The sequence below is a fragment of the Trachemys scripta genome, chromosome 7, assembly GCF_013100865.1.
Source record: "Trachemys scripta elegans isolate TJP31775 chromosome 7, CAS_Tse_1.0, whole genome shotgun sequence".
In the NCBI taxonomy this organism is placed as follows: Eukaryota; Metazoa; Chordata; order Testudines; family Emydidae; genus Trachemys; species Trachemys scripta.
In genome coordinates, this window is record NC_048304.1 from 103,752,081 (window position 1) to 103,766,732 (window position 14,652).

Below are 14,652 nucleotides of genomic sequence, written 5' to 3' on the forward strand. Positions count from 1 at the left end.
TGGGGAAGGGGAGGAGTTGAGGCGGGGCCGGGGGTGGGGTAAGAAAAAAATGGGGGGAGGGGCAAAATTGGTTTTGCTTGGGGTGGCAAAAATCCTAGAGCCGACCTTGGCTTCCTGCAGCACCCATTGGCCAGGAACGGCAAACCGCGGCCACTGGGAGCTGCGGGAGGCTGTGCCTGCGGACAGCCAACGTCAGCAAAATGCCTCTTGGTCCACAATCAGATTACCCTTATGGGCTGCATGCAGCCCTCAGGCCGCAGGTTGACCACCACTTCTCCGAGTGCAGTCGGAACCATAATCAGAGATTTTCTTACAAGACACTATTTCTTCCTCTGTCCTTAGAATAGCTTGAGATATATTCCTATGATTCTTAGAGGATGATGAAACAGACCAGACAACAAAAAATATCAACAAAGTTCACAAACCCCCACCCTAAAACTAAGTTTCACAATACTTACAGCTTTTCAAGATATCTTAATAAATTATGTTTTACATTTGCTTGTACTGAACAAATTGAACAAGATGATTTATTATTCAGATGGACACAAAAGATTTCTGAAATGCAGAAAGAAGGACTATAAAGGCACAAATCATCAGTAATGATGACAAGCTAAACTGCCTTTCAAATATGAACAAAATACAGGCATTTAGGGTATCATATATCATGGTCTCACAGACCCTCATTTATTTTCTAACCATAGAGACTGCCTGATCATTTAACTGGTGCTGTAATTCACATCTGTTAAGAATCTCTTTATTAGGTAAGTGTTTCTTCAACTTGTATACAAAATAGAATAGATTCTTTCAGGATCTCAGCCATTTGAAATTGAAACAAATAAATCTGTGCATAAACATTTTAAGTCAAGACGATTATTTCCTTCACAACCATATTTGCACATTTTAAATGATTTTTTGCAGCACTGGTGCCACATAGAAAACTAGGGATAATATGAAAAAAACCTGCTGTTCACACCCAGAAGAAGAAAAGCATTGCTCAATCCATATCAGTAACTAAAGCATTAACATTTACAGTGGCTTGGATTCCTAATGTGATAGTATGCAGCTGAACACAATCAGTTTTAGCTGGTGGGATTTGTTGTTCTACTGTTTTTCCAATGGTCCGTGCAAAGCAAAATTAACGTTAAGAACCAAATTCTACTCCGTTACACCAGTGTAAATACCTCCATGTTACTCCATGTTTACACTGACAGAACACAGCAGAATTTGGTCCTAAAGAAACCTGATAGCCTTAACTCAGCTATTTAATTTATATATTTTACTGAACATTTAATGTCCTATAGTTTTCCATTTATCATTATATAGTTTAATCTTATATTCTTAACAATAAGGCATATGTTAAATTAATCTTAATTCCTGGTCCTGCAAATAAGATGTGCAGTGCAGATTTCAATTAAACCATTGCAACTCAATGCAGAATTAGGATCTACACCAGGACATCTACTTCAGAAATGGGAGCTTAGTGACTATAGCCCCAGTTCAGTAAGATACTGAAGCAAGTGCTTATTTTGAAGTATATCTATCTGTGGTACTTATATAACCCCCATTACCATAGTATCTGAATGCCTCACAATTTTATCTTCAAAACATCACTGTGAGGAAGTGCTATTATCCCTATTTTAGAGATGGGGAACTGAAGCATGGAGAGAGTAAATAACTTGCCCAAGGTCACAAAGGAAGTCTGTGGTTGAGCAAAGAACTGAATCCAGGTCTCCCACATTCCAGACCAGTACCCTAACCACTGGACCATCCTTCCTCTTTATTGAGGTCAAAGGGACGTCACATGTTTTTTGAAACAAGGAATGTGCTTAACTACCTTGTAGAATCATGGCTGATACAAGAGGCAAGCAATGTTTAGAGTCACCTTAGCTAGTCAAAACACATGATGACAAAGTTCAAACTGCACATGTAACATTTCTTCTTTTTGATTCCAACTACAGGTAAATTGAGCCGATTTAGAAGGAAAGCTAAGCAACTATCACAGTGCAGAAACTAAAGTAATGACCTATTTAATTTCAGTGAAGATTCAGCAATATGAAAATAATTGCTTTTAGCAGAACATCTAATGATGGCGTTGGTCCCAAATGATTACACAAATGAACAGCTCACAATTCACATCTGCATGTTTCAAATGAAACAAAACTCACTCTCTTTTCAACTAAATAAGGAGCAGCTAAGATTCTGATATCAAATCAGGCTAGTCCTAAACAATTATGTAGTCACAGTAATCTAGATTGCACATTTAATACTAGTAATTAAATTTGCTTAATAAAAATTACTTAAATTGTATCAAATTGTATCAAATGGCAAGCACAAAATTTTGAAGATTAGAAAAAGAACCACTGAGTTAGAAATAAAGGATAAGTCCTCTGCATATTGTTGTCATTTGATATGTTACAATTTAATTGAGATATAAATTGGAACACAAGACTAGCAATTTCAATCATAAAACACAAGGCAAGTATGACAAATGTATGACAAGAACATGTATTAGACAAACTGAACAAATATAGACTTGTGAAACTAATTTTTGGTGTCTCCACAATTTGTATTATGAGAAGAGCTTGACACATACTTCATAAAAAATGTTCACAAAATTTGACAAATTTCCCCCCTCACAAACTGTTCAAGAACTTTGATTTATATCAACTTTAAATTTTGTTTGTAGTGTAATTTTGAAAGGATTTTGAATTATGCAGGAACTAAGTTTACTCTCTATATTTGCTATTTATTATGCCCACTCTGACTGATCACCATAGTCACACAGTATTTTTTTTTTGATTGGATGAATATGTAATGTAATCAAATCGCTGAGAATTAGATTCTCTCAGAGAGGAGGTGGGGCCATTTTTGGAATTATACATAGCTTTGCTATCAGGATTAAGGAATTAGAACATCATAAATCTTTTCCCTTTGGGGCCGCTTGAATTAGGTCTTGCCACAGACATCACACCCCAAAAAATCTGTCTATTGTAATATTATTGGTTAGATTATGTAAGAGGTAATTTTCTCTTTATACGGTCAGAATGTAATTGCATGTGGGATGTGTGTGCATGATCTGAGATTTGAAGGGTGCAGCCAGATCATGTTCCAAGGCTCTAGTCAGGGTTTTGGGGCACTTATAGTTGTAAAGTGTGCAGTTACCTACTCTTATCAATCTCATTTAGCTCTTTTAGTACCAGAAATGTTAATTCATTTTAAGATTTTGGCAATACAATTCTCACATCATACTGTGTCACTTTTAACCATAATATCAGGGGTTCTCAAACTGGGGGTCATGAGGTTATTACATGGGGAATCACAAGCTGTCAGCCTCCAACCCCAAACCCTCCTTTACCTCCAGCATTTAGAATAGCATTAAATATTTAAAAAATGTTAATTTATAAGGGGGGGACAAACCCCTTATATAAGAAAAGGGTCATCAATACAAAAGTTTGAGAACCACTACACTATACCCAATCCTGTATAGAGCAATAATTAATGGATCTACAAAATGCATTTACTCAATTAAATGGTTTTTCAATTTTCTATAACCTATCACCACTATTCGTTACAGTCATTGTCACAAGCACAATAATAATTAACAAAAGTTAGTGGGTTGCTTCACATAGCTACCTTACAGATCTCAGAAACTGGCATGTTCCTGAAGCAGGCAGAAGAGGATGCCTGTACCCTGGTGGAGTGCACCTCCATGTTCAGAATGAGAGGCTTGCTAGCTATTTGATAGATGACGGAAATACGCTATGTGATCCACTTAAAGATTCTCTGCAACAGGTTGGCTTGTTGGTGTGCTGGATATGGCCACAAAGATGCAGAGAGAAATGGCCTAAATAATGTCTTGGTGTTATTGAGGTACTGTTGAAGCTCTGGGGGTTCCAAAGTATGAAACTTTTTTTTCTCCTGGTGCTAAATGTGGTTTTGAGAAGAAGCCTGATAAAGTTTAAATGGAATTCCAAGACTACCTTAGGAATGAACTTGGAATGTGATCTAAGAACTACCTTGTCCCTAAGGACAGACATGTAAGACAGTCCAGGCATAAGGGTTTGCAGTGCATCTACTCTCTGTGTTGATGCAATGTCCACAAAGAAGACCATCTTGATGGAAAAGTGCTGCATTGAGCACTCTAACCGTGTTCAAAGGGAGGCTCCATGAGGCTTTCCTTTAGAAAGATAGTGTTGAGGCCCCACATTGGAGGCAGGCCTCAACTGGAAAGCAAATATGAAGGAGGCCCTTGAGGAATGTGGAAAACACAAGATCTTAAGAAGACCAACTACACCTCTACTGGAGCATGCCATATATATCTCAGGTGGACCTTAAGAGAGTTAAATGTTATTGCTATATGTTTCAGGAGCAGCATATAGTCCAAGATCTTCAGTATTAGGACCTGCACAGGGTCAATATAATTTTGAGCTGCCTATATAGAGAATCTTCCATTTCAATAAATAAGTTTTTCTAGTTTCCTGCTTTGTATGAGAATTTCCTGAACTTGTAGGAAACAGTCTCTGTCTGTAATGCATAGCCAGCCAACATCCAGATCTTCAGTGGCAATGACTGTTGGTCTGGGTGCAGTATCTGACCTTGGTTTTGAGATGATATATCCAGGCAAGACATGGCATGTACGGAAGGACGTCAGTAACAAGTCTAACATCAAAAACTGGCCATACAGGACTATTAAAATCATGGAAGCCAAGTCCCATCTGATCTTGGATACTATTCTGTGGATTAGGGGAATCAGTGGGCAAGAATATAGGAGCCTGCAAGACCACCAAAGGAGAAAGGCATCTGGCAGAGAGCCCAAGCTCACGCCTCCCCTGGGAACACTCCCATTCGAAAACTTTGTGTTGTCATCTGCAACAAACAAGTCTATGACAGGAATCCCCCACTGACAGAATATTCTAAAAGATGATGTTTCAGCCTCATGGCTCATAGCTTGCATGTTCTAGTGTAGAAAAACAAGCATACCAAGCATCTGCTCAGTATATTCAATTCTCCAAGGCCAAAGAGAGACATCCTTCAGGGGGATTGCAGGATGGACCAGCCTAACATCTGCCATTATAATTAGCCCTGTACAGGGAATCTGTATGGGGGGAGGAGCGGAGGGGGAGGGTCTGACTAACAGAATTCAGTCCAGATGGGTTGGATCAGTTTGTGGTAGTTGAATATAATAGATCAGAAGTTGTTCTGAAGACTTTGGAATGCTTCAAAGACATTTGCTGAGCAAAAAACTAGTAGGTTGGATGCTTGCCAGGTTCTGCCTTGCTGCTACAAGTGGTAAAAGGGAAACTAGGAAGGATCGCAGCCTCCCCACACTTTGTGTCCTAGTATAGGAGCGCAAGGAGACATAGGACGCCTGCATAACCCCAAAGGGTACTGCAATTAAAAACAAAACAAAAAAACCTGTGGCCTTGTGCAAAAGCACATGTGCACTTAAAGTGGGATCCAATGTAACTCAAAGAACACATACTCAAAGAAAAAGGAAAATTCACAAGCAAAAAGTTTTGTTAACATGGAGTTAACATGAAGTTAACAAGGTTGTAGGCACTCATCAGTACTCTGTGCCCCCATTACATTCAAGAACGTGAGTTCAATTTCCAAAAAACAAACTACCAAATCAGGAAATGCTGATGTGAAATGTTCTTATAAGAATGTTAGCATTACAGATAAAACATAACACAAACATTAGAAAATCAGGAAATGGGGAGTTAAGATGACACATCCCTCACAACACAACCACCTTAACTCTGCCTTGGTAGGGATGGGAACATCATGGTACCTTATGCATCCCTAACAAAAGCTGCTGTTTTGTCTATGTACTCTGAACTCTAAATCAGAACCAGAGCTATGTGAATAATTGATTTTTTGTTTTGGTGGCTGAACTGAAGCTTTTATTAAAAAAAAATTCAGTTCAAGTGAAACTATTTGACCTGAAACTAAACATTTTGTTTACATGTTTTTAAATCTCTTTAAAATATTAAATTGCAATAAAATTTTATACAAAAATGCATTTCAAATAAAAAATCATAACTGAGTGTTTCTGGTGGGGTTTCCCAACTGAAACAGTTCAGCAAATTTGACCGATGAGCCCAAATCTGTCAAAAAAAAAAAAAAAAAAAAGATAGAAACGAACCCAAAAAACATTTTGCACAAAAAATTTCGCCCACCTCTAATGAAGGCTGATATCCATACATAATCCAACAACATGCTTGCAGATATATGAAAAAAAAAAGGGGGGCAAGACACTGTGATTTTCTTGTGACTCCCTTCAGGGCAGAGTCAAGGTTGACTGATCATTTCATAGATAGGACAAAGTAACAATGAAACTATCTGCTTTCTCAGTTAATATCAGAACTATTTGTATTTATCTCTCTCAAATATCATTGTGATTTTGTTGTTGTTGTTGCATATCATTACACAACACTTGTTAAGACTCATTTGCTTACTCTGTTGTCATTTACTTGTGTTGTCACTAATACTCATGCAAAGGGAGGTTAAAATGCTCCTATTTTTATTTTTATATTATTAGCATTTTATACCCACTTTGTACTGGTGCTAATGACTACGCAATGTGCAGGGCAACAGAGAATCTGGTCCATGATCTGTAGTGGGAAATCCCTTCTTATTCCCATGAACTTCTTCAGAAAAGGGCACTTGCTCCACAGGCTAGTAATGAGTAATACTTCTTAAGAGTACTCAGCACTGGGGGAACAGCTGCTAAATGTGACTGAGAGGAAGACAAGGATGCTGTTTCCAATTGCTACTTTTGTCAGACGGTTCTATAATTTCATCTGTGGGCTTTAGGTTATATGGCAATAATATTATCCGTCAGCACCAAACATTACGTCTCTGTGATGCTGTTTGTGCAGTTCACATCTTATATGTGTGAAGAGGGCTTTGCTTCTATTATTGTTGGTGCAGATGCTGCTGTCACAAAGTTCTATAATTTAATTCATGGGCCTTAACTTATATATATATAAAGATTTGATAATCATATTATGTAACGTTGCCAGTGCCTGTATGTAGAGCACGCCTGGGCACAACTTTGCTTTGGTACACGCAGAAACACAATGAGGAGAGATCCTGGTGGGGAAATAGACTATCATCACTGAAAAAGAAAAATTAGAAGACATTTTGGACAGTGGAAATTCTTCCCACCCATTTCTTTGAAAATTACACTGTGAAAAACTCTGTCAGACCACAAGCTTTCTTAGTGTTGCCATCTCTTAACAATGTCATCAAGGCACTAAATGTGAAAAGGTGCTGCAGCAGTGGACAGAAAATGCACAATAGCATTTCCAGCCACTATCCCGGCACAACAGAAATACATGCACCCAATCAGGAGGGTGTTTTCTACAGGGGCTTTTCCAGCACAATTCAGACTATCAAAGTGTTTCTCCCCCTTAACTGGGGGTCCATTTACATTTAGTTTAAGGATCAATAGTTTGATGGTGTTTAGTTATTTTTTGGTGCAGTATAAGGCGTGAAGGAAGGTGAGGGAACGAGCCAGAAATATGAAGAAATGAGATACTATAATGTCACTGAGGAGGTGGGGAATCCTGCAGAGAGGTTCCAGTTGTGGGACAATAGGCTAGTAAGCAAATATCATATAGTGGAGAAGATGTGTTCTAAAACAGGAGGCTATACAGTATAGGAGATGGTGCTTAAAGTGTGTTTCACCAAAACAAGCCACAGACACAGGGAATACTATTTCTGAAAAACAAGACAGGTCGCTGAGGGGTGCACATTTTTAGTATCACCTAGGGGAATCTACCTCTCATTGGCTGCTTTCTCCACTTGCCTGCATCCTGAAGAAGAGCAGCCAATCAGGGTTGCTACAAGAAAGAGACAGAGCTTTCCCCCCCTCTCCCCAGACATCATTCTCAGAGGAGGGGAGGGGCAGGGAGAGGGGGGAGCAGAAGGAGCCCAGCATCTCAGGACAGCCCTGCTCCCCACTCCCCCCTTCCCTCCTGTGAGTAAGAGTTGGTTCTTCTGCTGCTCTCCCTGCCCCCTTTCAATGCCCAACCTGGGAAGGAGGATAGGAGACCCCACTGAAACTGCTCCCCAACCCCAGGCCTGGGAGAGGGGAATGAGGAGGTGCAGCAGAGGTTGGAGGAGGCAGAATAGGTGACAGTGCAGAACCGGCAGGGTCTAGAGGGGGCAGAATTAATTGCTGGGCAAGGATAGGCAGTAGTAGGGATGATGAATTGCCCAATCCCCCTTCCCCCACCCACACATTTTCAGATCACTTTAAACATAATTGTTAAATAATGAAAAACTCAGCCCAAGGATCTGGGTTCCCAGGAGATCAGATACCTTCTCAAGAATTCTGTCCTGCCTGCCAGACAGATTTAGTTAAACATCAGTAAATTCCAATGGGTGTGGCACAGCCAGCCACAAAATCTCTGTCCTCTTATTTGAAATGCTGTTGGGGGCCCAGGGGAGAGGAGGTGAGGGATGGAAATTCTAGGAAAAACAGCACAAGGTGGGGTTTTCCACATTGCTTTGTCAAAGGACTTCAGTTTCAGCCTAGACCCATGCTCCTTAGGGATCAGAAGCAAGTGAAAACTTGTGTGTTTATTCTGCATCTTGAACATCCTTTCCCAGCTAATAGCTTTGAGACAAACACTCCACTGAATTCCCAAATGCACCAACATCACCTACTTTGCAGTACATACAGGAAAAAACAAAGGAAGAATGGCTGTGATTTGATCCTAGTGATTCAGTAATTTCTCAGTAGTTCCACATATTGTTGCAATGCTTGCACATAAATTATACTGAATAAAAATGGGTATCACTACATGCATATGGTTTAACAAAAATTAAATAGATACCAAAAATTATAGAGGAATTTAAAGTATCTAACTAAAAATAATATAATACATAACTGCAAATTTTCTATGATTTTTATTGTATTTTCTCATCAATTTAAAAAGATCAATATATCCAAGCCACATTTTGTTTGTTTTCATTTCATTTCATTTATCTGCGCTTTTAAATTTGCTATGCTTGTTTGGTCACTAGAAGCTTTCCAAGGTTGTTGATCTTCAGTTATATTTCACTTGTATATTTTGTTGTTTTCCTTGCTTGTACCCGCAGAACCACAGGTTGCTATTATATATGTTATTCCAGGGGTTCTCAATCTTTTTCTTTCTGAGGCCCCACCAACATGCTATTAAAAACTCCAGGACCTAGCAGGTGGTCTTGGGGGTCCAGCTGTGAAGTGGGGAAGCCTCAGATTCAGGGCTTCAGCCACTGGGGGTGTGTGTCAGGGCTTCAGACAGTGTATGTGAGTCAGGGCTTTAGCCCCTTGGGTGGGGGGGGCTCTGGATTCTTGGCTTTAGCCCGGTGGGGTAGGGGACTCGGGGCTCTGAACATTAGCCCTATAGGGCAGGGGGGCTCTGGGCTTTAGCCCCGCAGAGTGCCAGAACTAGGGGCTTCTGCCCTGCGGGGTGGGGTTGCTTGGGGCTCTGGGCTTTAGCTCCATGAGTCACGGGGGCTCAGGAATTCTGCCTTGGGGAGCACCAGGGCTTCTGCCCCACAGATGAGGAGACTCAGGGTTTCTGCCCCAGGGGCTTGGGGTTTAGCGCTCCGGGCACCAGCCCCATGGGGTGGGGGGGCTCAGGGCTTTAGCCCCATGGGGCAGAGGAGTTCCAGGCTTTAGCCCTAGGGGGCAAGTGGGCACAGGCTCAGAGCTCCGGGCATTCTCCCTATAGATAGCCCCGTGAAGCCAGGGATTGGGGGAGTTTGGGGCTTCTAGCTCCATGGGGCTTCTGCCTCTGCGGGGCAGGGGTCTTGGGGCTCCAGTCTTTAGCCTAGCAGGACGGAGGGCTCCAAGCTTTAGCTGTGGGGTATCAGCTCTGCAGACCCCCTGCTCTGCAGACCCCCTGAAACTGACTCACGCCCTCCCTGCTTGAGAATTGCTGTGTTACACTGTACTTGTGTACACACTCACACAAAAGCCAAAAAGATGCTAATTCAACTCAACACACTAGTATAGTCTCCGGTGTTGTCTTGCAGCTTTGTTTACACTGAAAGAGAGACAGACTCATGGCTCAGATGTAGACTAGTAATAAAGAAAATGTACATAAAATTTCAAAATATGTGAAGAAATTCTTCCTCTGTTAGGCCAGGTCTACACTACCCCCCTAATTCGAACTAAGGTACGCAACTTCAGCTACGTGAATAACGTAGCTGAAGTTCGAAGTACCTTAGTTCGAATTAGTTCGAACTTACCTTGGTCCACACGCGGCAGGCAGGCTCCCCCGTCGACTCCGCGGTACTCCTCTCGGCGAGCTGGAGTACCGCAGTCGACGGCGAGCACTTCCGGGTTCGACTTATCGCGTCCAGACTAGACGCGATAAGTCGAACCCAGAAGTTCGATTTCCAGCTGTCGAACTAGCGGGTAAGTGTAGCCAAGGCCTTAGACTATGATTCCCTCCTTGTGCGAATTAGAAGCCAGTGTCACGGCTCCTCCCCCCTCCTCCGTCACTGGACCCAGAATAATCATCAACCATTATTTTAAGATCTACACGTTAAACTCAACAAGTTCCTTGTCACAGCCCGTCCACATCAGAGTGAGTGAACACGAGAACTCTCCCTAGTGGAGAACCGGCGCCAGTGGCTGCTGCCTCTGCCTGCCTGCGAGACACACACACAGAGCTCTTCCTAGCACCACATCACACGCCACGCTCTCCCCCATCGCTCTTGCATTTCCAAAAGTAGCAGGGAATTCAGCTTCCTCAAATCATCTGCCTACAAGACAGGAGCATTACAGAGATTGCTTCATCCTGACCAGATCCGGAACCCAGATTGGAAACGGTGTCTGCTGAAACGACTCCCCACTCCTCCTCCCCCTCTTCCCCCTGTTGGATTCGAGATCTCAGTGAAGACAATTGCAGTAAATGAGGACATTTCAGGAGTGCGTGGCTGCTGCCGCCGCTGCCTAGAGGCGAACGCTCTCTTGGTCACAGCTGAATAAATGTCTCAGTGTGATAGCTAAAGGGGTGGTGGTGATCAAGTCTCCGGAAAGCAAAAGAACATTTCCAGCCGGTATATCTTGCAGCAGATGCTCTACACCCGTGGATCGTTTCACTGCAAGCTTGCAGAAGTGAACGGAGAGAAATGCATCACAAAGGAATTGCACAGACTTTTAGTTATTTTTAAGGCAGCGTAAGGTAAGCTTTCCACTGCAATTAGACATGTTACCCTGAACTGTAATGCTACCCACAGATCTGGAGGAATCAGAGAGTCTGCTTTGCCACCTCCCTGAGAGAGGATTCATGCAAATAGTGAGTTTCCAGGTTTTCATAATTAAAACTTCATAGTGAAAAGTGTAAAGCCGCTAAGCCTAAATGTTTGGGGAGGGGCTGTTATGCAATAGTATTTGGCTGCCTGGGAATAGGTATTGCGTCCTGTAACTTTCATGACAGAGAAGGGGAGAAAGGGGTTGAGGAAATATCACTGTGTGCCCAAACCATTTCTTTGTTCTAGAAAAATACCACAGCTTCAGCTAATAAAACACCTTGCCAGGGGATAAGTAGTTAAAGAATTTTCAGAAGATGCACAAGGTGCTTCAGCCTTAGAGGATTGATTACAACTACCACGGCTTATTAACTTTTCTATTATAAGGCCCAAATATAGTCCCAACAAAGAGATTATAATTATACCCACTTATAAAACATGGTAATGAGATTATTACCAAGCAGATTTCCTTCCCCGTAACTTGCTGTAAAGTACTGGGGCAGGGGAACACACACCTTGCTCTGGCTTTGAAGCTCCTAGCATTTTGTGAACTATTATTATAGTTGGCAAACAGTGGCTCTCACCATTTAATGTTCCCAAACCGCTACCGCTTAACACATTTCAATTCGAGACGGCATGAAAATGTAGCAGACAAATAGGACAAAGGATAGTACACATCAAGCACCAAAGTCAGAGACTGCCTCGGACCTTGCATCTTGCTGCTTCATGCAGAGGGGTTTCCGTCTTGCGTCTGTATCACTGGAATAAAAATCCTCTCCTGTGACCTCAGCGTCTCTATTTAATATAATACTACGGAGAGCTCCAATAATAAAGGGGAACTCGGATTATGGTTAGCCTGAATTTGCAGGGGGTGGAGAACCATGACAAAATAGGGCATCTTTGCATTCTGCAAAGCAAGAAACAAATTCTCAGCTTGTGTCAATGTCTCCCAAGAGGTCTGTCCCAGTAGAACTGCGGCTCCTCTCTCTGCCAGGGGAGCCAGAATAGGCAGTGAAGCAGTTTAATTCGACCTTGTATGTCTAAACAGCTTAAATTCTGTGTAAGCATAACCGAGAGAAATTTAACTCATTAGGCTCTGGGATTTGGAAGTTTGAAAAGGATTCATTTTTTAAATCTCCACGATTATATTATTTTACACCTGAACACTGGAAGGCAGCAACAAAACAGACAACAGTAAAGGATCACATCAGTATTGGAGATTTATTTCCTTCCTTCATTGTGGTTACCTTTCATATTTACTATCAGTGTCAGGGATGCTGTACCTATGAAGGTTAAAACCTAGATGCTGGATGAAAAACTAACCAGTAAATTACATGCCTTAATCATTCCAATTTGTATGGTACACATTAAAATTAATGTAACATTAATTTCAAACCACAAAAATATGTCTGTAAAAATTCTCAGCATGGAGAATCATAAGCCTTATTCTTACTCTTGGTGTTATACAGACTGTATTCCACCAATCTGCTAATGTTTCACTTTCTTCACTACAACAATATTATTCTCTGGCCAGACTGGCAATTAGAGTTTGAAAAGTTGTTGTTTATTTTAGTATATCTTTTAAAAATATATGCAAGCAGCTCGAATAATGGAAACTGTCATCTGAATTTTAACTATATATTACTAATTTAACATCTAGAGGTTTACACCCTATATGGATGACATTTTGGTTCTATTAAAAGCAGATTATGAACATTTCTAATGCAACTACTCACACTGAACAGTTTCTTAAATATAATTACCAGATACAGTTTTAATGAGCTTCTGCATTTAAAGGATATTAAATCATCTAATGAAGACTCAGGGCTGCTGAAAACTTACAGTACAGAAAATATTTTTATTTTTAGTAATCACATCATTATGTCCTAGATAGGGGGAAAAAACCTGCTTTTTAATTTTAACATGATTAACAAAATAATTCTAATTTTTAATAAAACAGGATCCACTCCGCATCTCCACCCCCCCAACATATAGAAAAGTAGCCAGGTGGCAACAAGCCATCTGATAAAGAAAGTATTACTTACTAATCTATGGGAACAACATTTAAACTGTTCAGCAATTGACATTCAATGCACAGGTCTGCTCATTAAGCAAGTACTTCACAGATCATCTTTGTGGTTTGCAATTTAACTATTTCACTGACAGTAGCACCTTTCATAACAGAATAATATAATATCTAACAAATTTGGAAAAAATAAGGAGATTAATTCTCACTGAAATGATTATGTACAATGAAAACATGGCCAACAGAACCACGAGCCTCTGCACAAGTGATGAATCACAAAGCATGTGTACTCCTCTTAACACCCACCACAGTGGACAGAATTCTATTGGTCACCAAAACACACTGTCACGTCACTTGGAAATCCAAACTCAGCAACAGACTTTATGCATTGTATGTTGAGACACCAATAATTTTTTGTATAAAAGGTTTTATTCTTAGAATAAGATAAGTGCAAAGTTACACAATAGTAACATAAAGATCTGATAGTGCCACTGTAGTGACCACTGAGATAATGAAAGTCAATGAAATCAATTAGCTTGCCAAAAATCTATGCTAGAACGTAAGCAGAGCCCTGCAAGGCAATTGAGCTGTGAAATCTCAAGGCAATTCCTTGATAGGGACCAGTTAGCTTGGGTAATCATACAAATTTTACAGACCTGAGGCAAATCACAGTAAATCTAAAAAAATGTAGAATGTTAAGACTCCCCAGACAAAACTTGCTTAATTATTTGTTAAGACTGCGTTATTTATTTCATGCCTTCTGATAACCACACTTTAGTTAACCAGCTGAAATCCCATTGAGACACTAAACAAAAACATGGATGCAGCAAACCTGTTTTATAGCACATAAGTCCTTTAACATTTTATTGCATACACCTTTCAAATTTAGTACTGTTATTTCTTTTATAGATTGAGATCACAGGCATATTTTAGAGTGAAATCCTGAAGTGGTGAATTCAATGGGAGTTGAAGATATTAATCTCTCAGGAAGTGGTCCTTCAGTTTTTTTGTAATTGGATAAATACAGGACAACATGGCAACATACAAAGCTAGAACTAATCTGATATTCAAATACAAATATTTTTGTGAAGTCTTGAGATTCATTATTAATTACAGAATATGATCAGATGCATTTTTATTATAGTGGAACATCTCTATGTTGAAGTCAATTTACTGCACATTTTACTACACTCAGAAAGAGAATAGAATCTCTACTGATCCCTTAATGCTTTCAAAAATAGTATTACTACTTTATGCATATACACAGCACAAAGTCATGGGGATCACTGGCTTAAAATCAGCTACTTTTCAGTTATGCATATGAGCACAAATCTCACAGGCAAAGATAACTGGTTGCAAAAAACATTACA

The 14,652-nt window shown here is 40.5% G+C and overlaps 2 protein-coding genes across 5 annotated transcripts in view; one reads left to right on the plus strand and one right to left on the minus strand.

The window, feature by feature from the left end:
* Positions 1-14,652, minus strand: part of DOCK1 (dedicator of cytokinesis 1) — a 538,770-nt gene that overhangs the window by 275,385 nt on the left and 248,733 nt on the right. The gene's annotated exons all lie outside the window — the stretch shown is intronic.
* The window catches only part of INSYN2A (inhibitory synaptic factor 2A), a 76,443-nt gene continuing 72,407 nt past the window's right edge, over positions 10,617-14,652 (plus strand). For 2 of the 3 annotated variants that reach the window (XM_034776841.1, XM_034776843.1), the window contains exon 1: positions 10,617-11,189. The gene's annotated coding sequence lies outside the window, so the exon portion shown is untranslated. Of the gene's footprint in view, positions 11,304-14,652 lie in introns of all 3 variants that reach the window. The other variant, XM_034776842.1, reaches the window with a different exon arrangement.